This window comes from Canis aureus, chromosome 4 (assembly GCF_053574225.1).
Source record: "Canis aureus isolate CA01 chromosome 4, VMU_Caureus_v.1.0, whole genome shotgun sequence".
In the NCBI taxonomy this organism is placed as follows: Eukaryota; Metazoa; Chordata; class Mammalia; order Carnivora; family Canidae; genus Canis; species Canis aureus.
In genome coordinates, this window is record NC_135614.1 from 78,366,295 (window position 1) to 78,381,755 (window position 15,461).

The following is a 15,461-nucleotide window of genomic DNA, read 5'->3' on the forward strand; positions in this document are numbered from 1 at the left end:
GTTTTATATGAAAACAGAGCTCTGTGGTCAGGAAACTTTGGAAAACACTGGGTCAAACAAAGTGAAACACATTTTTTTTTTTTTTTTTAACTGCAGGACTTCCCAGACTCTTTACTGTACCATTTGTATTGTGAATCCCCCAAAGGAACATAAAGCATGCAATATTCTCGGAGTTTATTTGACCATAGGACTCCTTTTTTCACAGGGTATTTTGTAGGATTATATTTTCACCAAGTACACTTTGGGGAATGCTGAGTTCATGGTTTGTAGAGTGTGTAATTTTTACTTCCTTTTGTAAAGTTTTAAAATCTTCTCTATGAAGCTAACCTTTTTACCAGTGTTTTAATGTTCATACTTACTTGACTGAAAAAAAAAACAACAACAAAGAACTCCAAAAACATAACCTAGTGAAAAATGATGGCATTATATTCATGATCATTATTATTTTTTTGGTTCTAAGTTTCTATAATGTGATGTCACATGTTTTAACGTTTGTTTTTAATTATTGGTCAAAATAATGATAATAACTTTTATAAACATTCACCTGTCAAAAAACTTACCATATGTCAGGTACTACGTGAATTGCTTTGCATATGTTGTCTATGTTGTCGGAATTACAGTTATACTATGTTTAAAGATGATGAAATTGAAGCTTAGAGAACTATGGCCATGCCACAAATCAACTTCTTTAAAAGAGACAAAACTAAGATTCATAGAGTTCTACTTTAGGCCAGCATCTGCTCATTTGATGACTGGACACCATATTTTTTTTTTTTTTTTGATGACTGGACACCATTAACCAGCAGGTATGCCTCTGGGTTTTAGAGGAACACAGATCAACCACACTCTCTACCGAAATGACTGCACTCACTGTTAGAGAACCATTAAGAAACACATGCATCCAGAATCAATAGGTAAGTGGGTTAGTGAAGCTGATGGAAAAAAAGCATATCTGAAGACCATTTTGAAACTCAGCAGAGTTTTAGTCTTCACTGAACAAAGACATTGAAGTTAAGGAGCTCGTGTTAAATGTTGAAAATATCAAATGCTTTGACTCCCCTGGAATGGGTTGTTTTCCCAAAGTCAAAGTTTAGAATTTCTTTCTTTGTGATTTTTTTTAATTAGAAATTGCGGTTTTGATATGAAGTCTAAACACATACTTAGATTGACTATGTTGTGATGAGTATGATTAGTAAATTATTATTGTGAGTATACTTTGGACACAGAAGTGAACATTTGCAAAGACAGAAAAGAGATATTGTATATACAATATTTTGGCAGATGTGAGCACTAGTTGAAGTGTCCTATAATACATAACCCACGATTTTTTAACAGCTTTGTAAACATAATTGTGACATGCAATAAACCACACATATTTAGTAAACTAAATAAATTTTGGGATGTGCTTATATCCACAAAACTATCCACTGATAGTTTTGTGATATATTTTGAGTATATATCACCTCAGAAATTCGCTTATGTTCTTTTGCAATTCCTCTCTGCTATCGCTCCCCATTTCCAAAGTACTGGGGCACCCACTGATCAGCTACCACTCTAGGCTAGTTTGCATATTATAGAATCTTAAATAGAATTATACACCATGATTATGTATTTCTTTGTTTATCTTCTTTCATTCGGCATAATTATTTTGAAATTCACTCACACCGTTACATGTATTATAGTCCATTACTTTTTATTGCTGTGTAATATTCCACATAAACTCATCATAGTTTTTTAAGAAACTGTACACTATTTTCAAAATGAGTTTAAACCTTCTAACCCATGAGAGTTCTTCTTACACATCCTTGCCGGTGTTTGGTGTGGTCTAGCTTTTAAATTTTGATAGTCTAGTAAATCTCTACTATAATTTCATTGTGGTTTTAATTTGCATTTTGACTAATGATGTTGGGCATCTTTTCACATGCTTATTTGCCATCCATGTATCTTTCTTGATGAAGTATCCGTTCAAATATCTGTCCATTGTTTTATTGTGTTTTCTTAAGTTTTGAGAGTTCTTTATATATTTAGAATATCTGGTTTACTTGATAATTTTTCTTATAATGAAATGAGGATTTTGTTTAATTTCAAATTTTGAATTTTAAATTTCATATACCTGGTTTTTCTAGCCAGAGACTTAAGGTAGAAACCTGGCTTGCTTCCTTTTTCTTTCTATTTATTCAAGTGTTCCCCAGTTCCTCACCTTCTGGGCATTCAGGCATGTCCACAGTATGGGATGCTGGTACCTCTAATCCTTTAGGGTGTTTTTTTCCTATAGCCTCAGGGAGCTTCCTTACATGACAAACAGTACTCTGCCGAATAATTAAGGGGAATCTTCTACACATCTCTGGCATTCTCTTTGTGCAAGTCCCTTTTCCCTGGCACTCTGTCTGGCAGATTTTAGCTAATGCTATATCCTCAGACTTGCAATTCCTCTCTAACTTGGATAATTTATTGGGCTCCATCCACTTAAGTTCCATTTTCTGAAATGTGGCCTGAAAAGTCGTTCAAGGAAGTAAGTGGGGCAAATGTAGGGTCACATCATTTATGTTCTATTGGTAAGGGATCATTGCCCTTTATTGTGTGATGTCCAATGTCTTGAAAATTGTTTTCAAATATTTTGTAATTTTTGTTTGCGCTAGGTGGGAGGGTAAATCTGGTCCCTATTACTCCATCAGACTTGATGCTAATATCTCATTAACACTTTTGTTTTTATTTATGACAGTGACATTTATTGTATGCCTATTGATTTCTCTATTTTTATGTATTATTTTCCTTTCTTTGGGGTAGACTTTGTGTTTGCCTTTGTTTTATTTTTCCTTAGATTTTTTTTCATTCATCATATAGTCTCAGCTGCTTTTGGATAATATATTTCTACATTTATTCTATAACTGTGCTATGCTAAAAGCTGGAGTTACAGACGTAGTAATGACTTCTCTGCGTCTCCTATGGCTTAGATTAGAAAAAGGCAAAAAAATAAAAATAAAAATCACAAAGTGTTAAGTACTCACTTTGATTCCTTCATGATTCTTATGATTTGTTTTTATTTAATGTATTCGAGGGCAGGGGCTGCCTTATTCAGTGTTAAATTCTAGTACCCAGCGCAGCGTCCGGAACCCATTAGGTACTCAAGACGCATATGTAATTACACACCAAGGGGATAAGTGCTTGTATTAATTTCTTTTTGATTCTTAACAATTGATGTTTATTATGTGTTTGAGTGCAGAAACCTTAATTTAGTGTTGAATCAATGAATGAGATAGATATTCATTGGGTATCTAGTGAAGATAAGGACACCAGTCTGGGAAGTTAGAAAAAACATGGAGGAGAAGTATCTTTTGAAATGAGACCTGAGAGATGAGTAGAACTTCTCCAGAGGGAAAATAGTTGAAAGTGCTTTTTAACAAAACCTTAGAAGATAGAAAAAGAGTGAATCATTGAGAAACACTGAGCACTTCAGAGTGAACAGAGATGCTGTGTATATGTGTGTATGTTAGAGTATGTGTATGTGTGCTGTGTGTGTGTGTGTGTGTGTGTGCATGAATGCACGAAGGGACTCTGCAGCATGGAAGAAGGGGGGAAAGAAGGAGTAGGAAATAAGATTGGAAAGAAAATAGGTGCTGCATTGTTAAGGATCTTGATAGTATGATGTTTGGCCTGTATTGTGGAAGCCAAAGAGAATCAACTTGAATCCTAAATTAGGATGGACTGTTTGTATCTAATAGACAGTAGAATAGTGAGTGTGTTGATAAGCAAGAAACAGAGGCAAGAAGACAAAGTCGGAGGCTATTGCATAGAAAAATGCATATATCAATAGAACTTATAACCAAAATCTATCTGGGATAATATATTGAATAGTCCAGATTAGCATTAAGCAGGGAATTAATTATATTGTTGGAGGAAACTTTAATAGGCCATGCAATAGAAACTCATTCAGAAAGGAAAAAGTATGATTTATACAATCTGAGCAGCAGAAGGGCTTGATCTTGTAATTAAGTTTTTCTTTCCATTTAATACCTTTCAAAGTATGTATTTCAAAACTGTGCTATACCTGGCTACTATAAAAAAAATATTAGGGATTATCTGGTAGAACTTTTTCATTTTACCTCTTCCTCACACGGATAAGTGACGAACCTTAGTAGTACCATCTTACCCCCTCAACTTGTTTAAAATAAGATTGAAATATTATGAAAATAATATGAAATGTTAAGAATACATTAATAAATAATATATGAATAATATGAAAATATGAACACGTATTTATATATGTACACATGAATGCGTATGTACACACATATTAAGCTGATATTCTCTGTTCTTTTCATCTCCTGCAATAAAATCTATGAATATCTTATTTATTTTTATGTTATAAATTATCAGAGAAGACCATTTGCTTAAAACCTGTGGAATTATATGGTGGATAATAGCATATTTCTGAAGATAATGTTTGATTCTTTACTTTTTTGATTTTCTAAAGATTCTCATAAATGTTTTCAATTTATGGCTACTTATAATTGCCATATTGAAATACACACATTTTATGTATGTAATACCTATTACTATTCTAACATGTAGTTGGTGATTTGAAATTGTAGTGCATCTCTTTTAGACTATCACTCAAATAATGCAATTTCTAATAATTTGAAAGGTAATAACTCCATACAAAATTATTCCTCTAAACAGCTATGGTAATAATTTTAATTCATGCTGTACTCTAAAATTATAGTTGTTTCCTTAATGTTGGTAAGATTTTCAGTTATTAAAAATCATAACTTTTCGTAAATAGTTATGATGAGTGAAATAATCCCAAGACCCTCCAAACACTGGTGTTATTTATACATTCTCAAACAATTTATTATACAATTTTATTCTTAGGTTTTGAAAACTTTTGAACTTTTGTAGTTGGTTTGCTTGATCAGTTTCTTTATACTGAAATGAGGCTTGTAATTTCTACCCAGAGAGAGAAAGCAAGTCCTAGAGATCTGATTTACATCACTTGTTCTTCCTATTCACCATGTTCCTCAAGTCCTCACTGTCTGGGTTTGGAGCATGTTGATAATCCGCAGGAGTTGCTTCAGAGATTTAAGGTTCCAGTGGAAATGCTTAAGAAGTCCAGAGTCAGACCTGGCTGTTAGCTTTTGTCTTAGAATGGTCAAGCCAAACAAGATTACTGATAATTAAAATTTTGTTCTAAGTGCAAGATGAAAACCTAAAAATAATGCTATTTTGTCCAAGGTAGTCATCTTTAGATATCCTTAAATTTTTTCTTAGACTTGTTTATCAAAATAAAATTGTATTTGTCTTTTGATAGCTGTTCGGAATAAATATAAAAGACAAATTGCTGCTAGGAGTTCAAGATAAAAATATCAGATATTTCACTCCAAAAAAGGAGACATTTTCTTTTAGAATGTTGTAAATATAAGGAATATACATTCCATATATAAATAAAAATGGATAATTCCAAGTTAAAACAAAAATATTAAGAAATGGATCTTTAAACACATAACACAATTAGTTTCCAGTGTTCCTAAGTTCACATAATCTTTTTCTTTGTTCATACATTTCATGTTTTTTCAGCAGAAAACATAGAAGAGCAGCTTATCATGGCCACTTTCCCTGACTTAACTAAGCTACTGCCTCTGTGCTTGCTCTTTTCACCCTAATGTTTCTCTTACTTGTTACACTTGATCTCTTTTTTTCTCCAATTTACTGTGGTCATGATGGTGGTGTATGTGTGTGTGTATGTATATGATTTTGAGGCGGTGATGGGGGTGTTAATAACAATTCTCAGGTTATTTTCACTTCCCGTTCAATCCTCAGTACTGCTTGTTGGTTGGGCTAGAGTTAGTATATAAGCAGCAGTATGCCATAACTTTCTAATAGTTTCTAAGGTTTATGGCATGAGCTTAAATGGTTGTGTGGTTGTTAATGTCGAATTACGTTTTTTTTTTTTCCTTTTACTGTTTCTGTTCTTACTTGATAACAATTGAAGAAGGGAAATTATTTGTTTCAGCATTACCTTTCTATCTTTACCTAAAAATCTGGACTTAAGAAATAGCCATTATGTTTTGAACAATTTAAAGCTTAAGTTGAATGTAATGAAACATGTGTTTTTTTAAAATAGACCTATTCTTTTGATTTCTCTATATAATGAGGCTTCTAAGAAAGCATGTGTTCCAGAGGAGGGCAAAAGAGAAAAAAGCCAAATTTCTTTTGATGTTAAAATACAAACATCACATATTTGATCAATCAATCAAGCAAGCAGAATCAGGCTGCCAACATTGAATTAGATTATATAATAATTTATATATATAACACATGGCATTTTTCAAAATGAATTTTCCTTTTATGTGAATTTTTATACAAACAATGGATCATCCAATTAATTAAAAAGTTGTCAGAGGGAAGAATCTGTACCAAGTCAATGAAATAGATGAGAATGAATTCCAGGGGCTGTTGCTTTGTTTTCTCTCTTCATGGACCTGCATCTTTTGAGGGTTTTCTCTGCTTTTGAAAGCTGATGTACCTTGGCTTAGAATTCCTTGTTGTTGTTTTGGGTGCCAATTCATTCAATGCTGCCATCAAGAATAAAATAACTCAGCCAGAGATCTTCTAAAAAAGAAATGATAATAACAGGGAAGAGAAGAGGAAATAAATATTTGCAGGGTTTATATTTCAAATCCCTGTGAAATACTCATATTTTAAAGTGTTCTTAAAATGCATTTTAGCATAGGTCTGTTCATGAATGAGTTTCTGGTTATGTTTTATATTTAAAATAATTTCTAGCTATTATGTCATTAAAAATAGTTTTTGTGTTTGGAATGAGAGGATATTTCAGTTATGCTTCTTGCTTTTTGTTGTTGTTCTGAATTATTAGAAGTGAATCTCCCAAATTCAATACCTGGAAGAGGAAATAAATTATTTCTTTTCATTGACACTTTTGTAATTAGATATGCACTTACTCCTTTTTTTTTTTCTCTAGGAAAAGATTTCACTTTCCTAGGCATTGGATTGGATTTATCCTTTCAATTATATAATTATTGAGCAAATATTAATGAGTATTATTTGCACATATTGTGTGGGGCATTTTAGAGGGAATTTATAATGTAGTTGAGCAAACGATTACATTTATAAAGAGGTGTAGTTACATCGTAAGGTGTAAATTTCAGAAATGGACGCTGTCACTATGGTATGGAACAGTCTAAGGAATGATGTGTATTTAGAATGGTTGAAAGGAAGTGACCATTTTAAGTGAGTAGAAGGGAAAATAATGGGGTGGAATGGGAAAGCTGTAAAAAGAACTGACATAAAAAAAGCCAGTTTGAGGGGCTGGCATGTTGAGGAGCTTGGTGAGATTTGTTTTAACTAAAAAAAGAAAAAAATGAGCCTTTCAAGTGAATGACAAGAAATGCTATTTTATGTGTGGTCGATTGTTTTAATTTTAGGCTGCAGAGTTTCAGCTTGAGGCTGAATTAGAGGTAAGAAGAGGTAGATGATAAAGAAGTAGTGAAATAAAATTATGAAAAGCTGGAATACTTTTCAAATGATTTGGATAGAAAATGGAGAATGAATTTAAGAAGGCTAGTTGAGATTATAGTTTAAATATGTCACCCTGGGCACCTGGGTGGCTCAGTCAGTTAAGCATTTGCTTTTCAGCTCAGGTCATGATCTCTGGGTCCCAGAATCAAGCCCCAACTCAGGCTCCCTGCTTAGTGCGGAGTCTGCGTCTCCTTCTCCCTCTGCCTCTCTCTCTCTCAAATAAATAAATTAAATCTTAAGAAAAAATTAAAAAAAAAACACCAAATATGTCATACTCATAGAAGGGCTTTCATTGGGGTGGTGATAGAGATAATTGAAAAGTTCAGAATCTAATGGATCTCAGATGAACCATGGTCTCATTAGGGTAATTCTAAATATGAAGATATAAACAGTGGTGAAAAACAGGAAGGAAGAGTTGACTTTTCCTCAACATTTGAAAAGCAAATATCGTTGATAGCAAAGAGCCTTAGGAGTTATGAGGATTTAGGAATTGCCTAATTACTATTATGGGATATTTGCTATTATTATTATGAGATAGTTACTCTCTTAAATCCTTTATATTCATTATCTAAATTAAAAACAGTGTTTTAATAAATCAAACATCAATATTTTCTCTCAATTTTATTTTATTTTTTTAAAGATTTATTTGTTTGAGAGAGCAAAAGTGAGGGAGAACACGAGTGGGAGGAGGGATGAAGGGAGAGAATCTTAATTAGACTCCCCATTGAGGATGGAGCCCAATGCAGGGCTGGATGAAGAGCTGGACGCCAGACTCAATCTCAGGACCCTGAGATCATGACCTGAGCCAAAACCAAGAATCAGTTGCCTAAGTCACCCAGGCACCCTTTTCTCTCAATTTTAAAAAGATACTACCTGCTGTTCATCTTTTTTTAAAGAGGTTAGTAAATTGTCTCAGCAATACATATCATATAATTCATTCATTATCTTTGATTTAAAATATTGTTTCGAACATATTAATTTATTATTTATTTTTATTTTTATTTTTAAATTTTTTTACATATATTTTTTTAATTGGAGTTCAATTTGCCAACATATAGCATAACACCCAGTGCTCATCCCATCAAGTGCCCCCCTCAGTGCCCTCACCCAGTCACCCCCACCCTCTGCCCACCTCCCTTTCCACCACCCCTTGTTCGTTTCCCAGAGTTAGAAGTCTCTCATGTTCTGTCTCCCTTTCTGATATTTCCCACTCATTTTTTTCTCCTTTCCCCTTTATTCCCTTTCACTATTTTTATATTCTCCAAATGAATGAGACCATATGTTTGTCCTTCTCTGATGACTTATTTCACTAAGCATAATACCCTCCAGTTTCATCCACATCAAAGCAAATGGTGGATATTTGTCGTTTCTAATGGCTGAGGAATATTCCATTGTATACATAGACCACATCTTTTTCCATTCATCTTTCGATGGACACTTTATTCATTTTTGTCTCAGTAAACTGGCTATAACTTCTAAAGCTGTATCGAACAATAAAAGTATTTGTAGGCATTCTTTTTTAGGTGTATATTTATGTTAAGAGCTGAGCATACTGTTAGTTTTTCATTTAAGATCTGTATAATAAGCAGTCTGTGTACATTTAATAACAAATCCTGAGATGCTGGAATCTTTTTTATTTAAAAAAGATATTTACTTTTACTATAGGACTTTTTGATAATTAACAAGATGATTATGTTTTTTCTTTCCTTACCTGCTGAGATAGTTAATAATAGTTAGTATATTATGTTTCAGGTTTCAGATAATCTTGAAATAAAGTCAACTTAACCATGGTGTTTATTAATTTAATGTATTAGTTGAGTGGACTGTCTAGAACTGAGATTTCCTGTCATTGAGTTCTCTTGTTGGACGATGTCAGAAGTTACACTAGTGAAGTAAATCTCAAAGCTTACATTCTTAGAAGTTCTGGAACTCTTGGAATACAGTTCTTTGAAGATTTTGAAAGAAGTCATTGATAAAAGTTTTTGTTTGTAGCAATCGTTTTGGAGCAAAATCATTGGTCAAAATGTTCTTAATGTTTTTCAGATTTTTGTCTTCTTATTAAGTTTCTGCTAGTTATTTATATTTAAAAAAACATGAATTTTTTTCAATATATTAGTGTAGTATTCTCTTCTTTCTGTCAGACAGAAAGTTTAGTTTAATTTCTCTGTGTGTTTATATTGCCTTTTTTATTGGATTTTCCAAGGGGAACTCTATTTTTTTGTTCTCTTCTATAATTGTATTTTTAATTGTTTTCTAATTCATTAATTCTACTTTTAATTCATGCTATTCTTGGAATTATTTTGTTCTTATTCTAAGTTCTTGAGTTGAAAGTTTAGTTCAATTATTGATTTCTTTCTAGTCTAATAACTACAATGTTGATAGATATAACTATTAATTTAAGTATGGTTTTGTTCACATTCCATAAATTTGGATATACAGCATAGTTCTTATTAGAGACTACAATTGCAACTTTGTTTTCTTCTTCAAAATTTACATGATACATTTGAATTATCAAGTGATTTGGTTTTTAAGTTGTGTAAAACTTTATTTCATTCAATACTATTAGTTGTAAGCAGAGGATGTAGTTTATGTAATTAGTTCGAAAAAAATCATTCATATGATATTCACTAAGAAACAAATAGATGGGAAAAGTAACTAATGGTTCCCAAACTTTATTGAATATCAAAGTTATGGGGGAGCTTATTAAAATCCAATTTACTGGCTCCACTCTTAGGGCACCCTCAAACAGTGGGCCCCTGGGGAAAGCAGGAACACATGGTGGCAGATGAGAGGAAGTTAGCTTCACACCAATCAGGTAGCCTGAGAGATGGCCTCACTGTTGTTGTATCTCAGGCAAAATGTTGGTCCATAGGGTGGGATCTGGCAGAGAGAGAGCCATGCCTGCTGTGGTAGGATGGGTTGAAGACATAGGCCACAGCCTAAATGCCCAAGTGCACCATAAGGTTTGCTTTATGGGAAGACATATTACAGGATCATTTACTTACACGTGTGTGGTGCCTGGAGCACACACTTAACCATTTTCCACTAAAGACCAAAGGGAGGGGCAGTAGCTAAGACTGAAAAGCTGTTTTCTAAATACTGTTTAGTAAATCATTCCTTCCAACATAATAATAACGGAAAGCTATATCAATGAAAGGAAGGTAAATGTTGTTATCAAAGGATGTGCCTGCCATGTGTTTTATGTACGTGCATGAAATTCTCTCCAGCACAGTGCCATTTGAGTTGACATTATCCCTTAGAAATCCTTTACTTCCAAAAAATGTATATCTGGTAAGAAAAACTGAGTCAATGACTTGTGCAGATATAAATCACTTCATTCTTCCTTTCAGAGGCAATTTCGGTCTGAAGACCTCCCTTGGAAAAAATAAATAAAAAGTAAATGAAATTAAAATAAAAAGGGAAAGTAGAAAAGTTAGAAAACATAGCCCAAATGACAGTAAATGTTAATGGTCTGATCACACACGCAAAAATTGTCCTTCAAACTGAAGTGTGTATTAAATAGTAATGGATAGATATACTTCTCTGTGAGATCTGATTTGTCTAGCAAATCCTTACTGACATATACTCTCATTTACTACTATATAGCCTTTTGAAAATGCCATTCCAGCAGAGCATAAAAAAGGTTATTTAGATTAAGTATAGTTACAAGATAAGCAGTATACTGAGTTCATTGGACTTCATGCACACTCATTTAATTTCCACCGGTCCATTACTCTGAATCAAACTGTCCCTGAAAGAACAAGAGGAAGGAAAAGGGCATTAAAAAACACAAATCACAAAGTGGAGAACATTCTTCTTAAAAACGAAATGGTCTCCATGTGTTACCATTTAATACCATGGAAATACTTTCCTGACTTTTATAGCATGCAAAGAAATTGCACCAATCTATTAAAGAATGCAATAAAAAAAGACTTTGAGGTGGGTTAACATTTTCCAGGTCTTTATCATTCTAGATGGGCTTGGAACTTCAAAACACTGTAAAATATTATAAATGGTATCCATTTGCATCTGTGTGCAGCTTATGGCATAATGAATGCATGACCACTTAACCGTTTATTGAATACAGGAAGAAATACGAGAAGACCTTCAGTGATATCTTTTAAAATGAGGCCCAAAGCCAGGCTTTAAAGAAAGACAGAGTGCCAAAACAGTTTAATCTTCTCCTTTTTCCCTTAACTTTAGTGCCATTAAGTGACTTTTTGGACTTCGTTTGAAACTCAAGTAATTAATATAACTGGAGAAAATAATTTTTAGGGGGATAAGGTATTGCGATAAAATATAAACAAGAAAAGCCTAAAGTTTAGAGGACAAAACGACAGGACTAATACCAAAGTTACATGAGGTGATTTAAGTCATTGTTAAGACCTTTCACATGCTCAGTTTGCATTTGACAGTGGCTGAACTTTATTAGCCTTTAATGGCCTTCATTAAATTATATTTGGTATCTGAGAGGCTGTGCACTGAATGGGGATCATGAGGACATTCTCCTTTACTAATATATATTCCTCAACTAAGGAGGTATGACCCTGAGCATCTTGTTTGAGGGAATAGTATCCTATCTTGTTTCAGACTGTGGACAAATGGCAATTTTTCTGATATTCTCTCAGTGGGCTCCTTCCCAGTAACGCTTCAACAGTCTCTCTCTTAAAAAAAAAAAAAAGAATTCCCCTATGGATGCTTCATCGTCCCACAGTTACTACTCTAGGTGCTCTTGTGCCTTGTCTCATCCTCTTCACAAATAGGGAAAGGTTCTCTGCATCTCTTCACCCGCAACCCTGTCCCCAGCAGACTGTCACATAGCTTCTTCACTGACCTTCTCCCGCTCAGCTCACAGCAAGGTCGCTAGTAACTGACATTTAAATCACATTTGAACTTTCCATCACTGTCTTCCTTTTATTAGTTGCTACTAGAGCACTGTAGTTGGCAAAGAAAAAACAAAAAAAAATCCCTTCCTTTTTACATTATTTTTGCACGTTGCTCACATATGTGTAGGCTTGTCTGGGTTCTTTCCTGAGTTGGATTCTCTTCTGGACTGGAGATGGATTTCTAGGCGACTCACTCCCTGTCCTGCTTAGTGACTGACCCCAAAATACGTACCTAGAGCCGGACTGTAAACTCAGGAGAACATGACACTGGGCTGTGTCCACCAATGCCAAACAGTTCTTGGCACACAGTAGGCCGTCAGTAAAGATCCACTTCCTGGCTGGCTGACACATCTTCTTTCTGTTCACTAAGCCCATACAGCAAACTGCCTAGAGAACATTTTTTTTTAAGATTTTAATTTATTTATTTGAGAGAGATTGAGAGAGAGAGAGAGAGAGAGAGAGAGCGAGAGAGAGTGGGAGCTGGCAGAGAGGGACAAGCAGACTCTGGGCTCGATCTCACCATTCCCTGAGATCATCATCTGAGTTGAAACCAGTAGTCGGAGAGATGCTTGGCCAACTGAGCCACCCAAGTGCCCCATCTAGAGAACATTTTTAATTGGAGGTATCTTTGTTACCTGGAACTCAGAATTTCCTAAATTAAACATCTCCACAAACTACTCCTACCCCCATCTTTGGTTTTCAGGGGCTGGAAGGCAGACCCTGTGTCTTCAGTGGGCTTCCTAATTTACATCACGGTGGCAGCAGCAACCTCGTAGTCTGGGAGTCCTTCTTAACTCTTTTCTTTCCCTCCTTTACTTGCCACTGAGGCACAATATCCTATCTTTCTAATGTGACCGTATCTCCATCCTTGCCATTACCATCATGTATCAAGGAACAATTATTATTTTAGATTTAGAGTCCTTCTATAGCCTGTCAACTGCTTTTCCAATCTCCAGTTTTGATCCAAGGTATTTTTTTTCCTCTGGGTAAATTTTTTTTTTTTTTTCTAAAATCGAGGCAAACTCCGCTAGTGAAATATTTTTAATTTCTTTTTACTGCTCTTCGAGGGCAAAAAAAAAAAAAATGCCTAATTTGTTAGGATGATTTCAAAGGCCTCCACTAACACCTTTCTCACCTTCACTCCTAGTCCCCATTGCAATAATAAACTTCAATCACAGTAAACTTTGTTTACTCCTTCAAATCTCATATCTTTTTGTAGCATACATGTACTATTTCAATCTATTGGATTATTTTTTATTATTGTCATGTTTCAGTCAAATTTCACTTGGACCAGGAAGTCAACCCTGATCAACAGCCCCCACTGCCCACCTCCTCTATGCTGTCTACTCCTGTTCTTCAGTTCTATAGAATAATCTGCCTTTCTTTTAAGTCAGTATTGCTATAGGAGCAATATAACAAAAACGGGCATTGCAATTTCTTCTTGATTATCATTCTTATATACAGTAACATCAGTGAGTACAGAAATCATGTGTGTCTTGCTTACTGTACCTGATACAGAAATAATGTATTTCGTATACTCAATAAAGATTTTGAGTATTGGAAAATATTGAATGCCTTAACAGTATTGAGAATCCCTGAGGTCATCAGGGTGGACCCTATGGGAAATTTCAGCATGATTTTGTTCCTTTTTATAAAGCTCAGTCTTTAAAAAGAGGAACCTTTTTTTTTTTTCATTCTGAAAAGAAGAATCCTCATTCGTCACCTTTTTATAGAGGCACGGGAATTGCTATCTGTGTTAACATTAATCCTCTCCATAGTTTTCTTGTCAAACATGATTTATAAATTACCCCTGGTCCTGCCCTGCCTAGGGGGCCTGGAGTTGTCTCAAGGTTCTGTATATTTACTAGCAATTTATCATTTAAGCATTCATAAATTTGCCCGAATTATTTGGTTTTCATTCATATTTCTGACTATAACACTTCTTTCTTGTGTTAATAAATCCTTTTGTTATCTTAATTCTCCTGCATTCTAATTGTAAGAAGCTCTGTCTTCTATTTGTATTTTGGTGTTTGATGAAGGGAAACATAATTCCTTTAAACAGTAATACACAAATGTATACAGCATCTAGCATGGTCCCTCTTCATTTTTCGGAACTGACAAATTCAGTTACTTGTTTTGTCTTCATATCAAAGTTCACAGCCATCCCATCCCACTCTTGCTGTTGTCTAAGTCATCTTAATCTCTGTTTTTGAGTAATTATCAGTTCCATTCAAATTTATTTTTCACACATTATCCATATCTGGATTTTGTCATTATGTTAAATCCTTCATGTGGCCAGCTAGCGTCTGCTCTTTATGGTGTAGGGCAATAACTTGACAGTTTCTCTGTTGTGTCTTTTCTTTTTTCTTAGGGTATTTGAAGTTTAACAGAGATTCCTCACAGAGGACTATGATGAATCCAAATAACGTAACTCTTTATTCTTAAGCACTTTCACATGTAGATGGAGAAAATTGTATTTTCTGAGGGGGATTTTCCTTGGAAGATTCCAATCAACACAACAGGAAATCTCTTCTTGTCTATGTATACACATGGCTTTCCTCAGAGTTTGTGTTAATAAAAGATGATGTGGGCGCAAAGATAGGAAGCATATAAACTTTTAAAACTGGTAATATCCTTCTAAAGAGCTGCTGGTTCATTGTAAAATAGTGAGGATTCAGGCAAAATCCCCCATGTATAAAGCATTTAGAAAAGACATAAATAAATAAATAAATAAATAAATAAATAAATAAATAAATAAATAATAAATAAAACATAATTTTAAGACCAAGACATATTTAATATAAGAAATACTATACTTGAGAAATGAGGCACCTAGATATCCCCCAAGTCCTTGGCTCACTTGATTAGATAGAACTTATAAGGTCTGCATCAAATTGCCTTGCGTACCCTTTCCTCCAAAGGTGGAACCCAGCTTAGCTTCGAGTATCTCCAGGGATTTTTGGTGGGGGCTTAAATTTCACCTGGACTTCCTTGGTCCCAACAACCTTTTCCTACCAAACTGATCTCCAGAGTGTATGT

At 34.2% G+C, this 15,461-nt stretch overlaps 1 long non-coding RNA gene across 9 annotated transcripts in view; it reads left to right on the forward strand.

Annotated features, from left to right (window-relative positions):
* LOC144313047 (uncharacterized) overlaps positions 1 to 15,461 on the forward strand; it is a 554,585-nt gene that overhangs the window by 403,893 nt on the left and 135,231 nt on the right. The gene's annotated exons all lie outside the window — the stretch shown is intronic.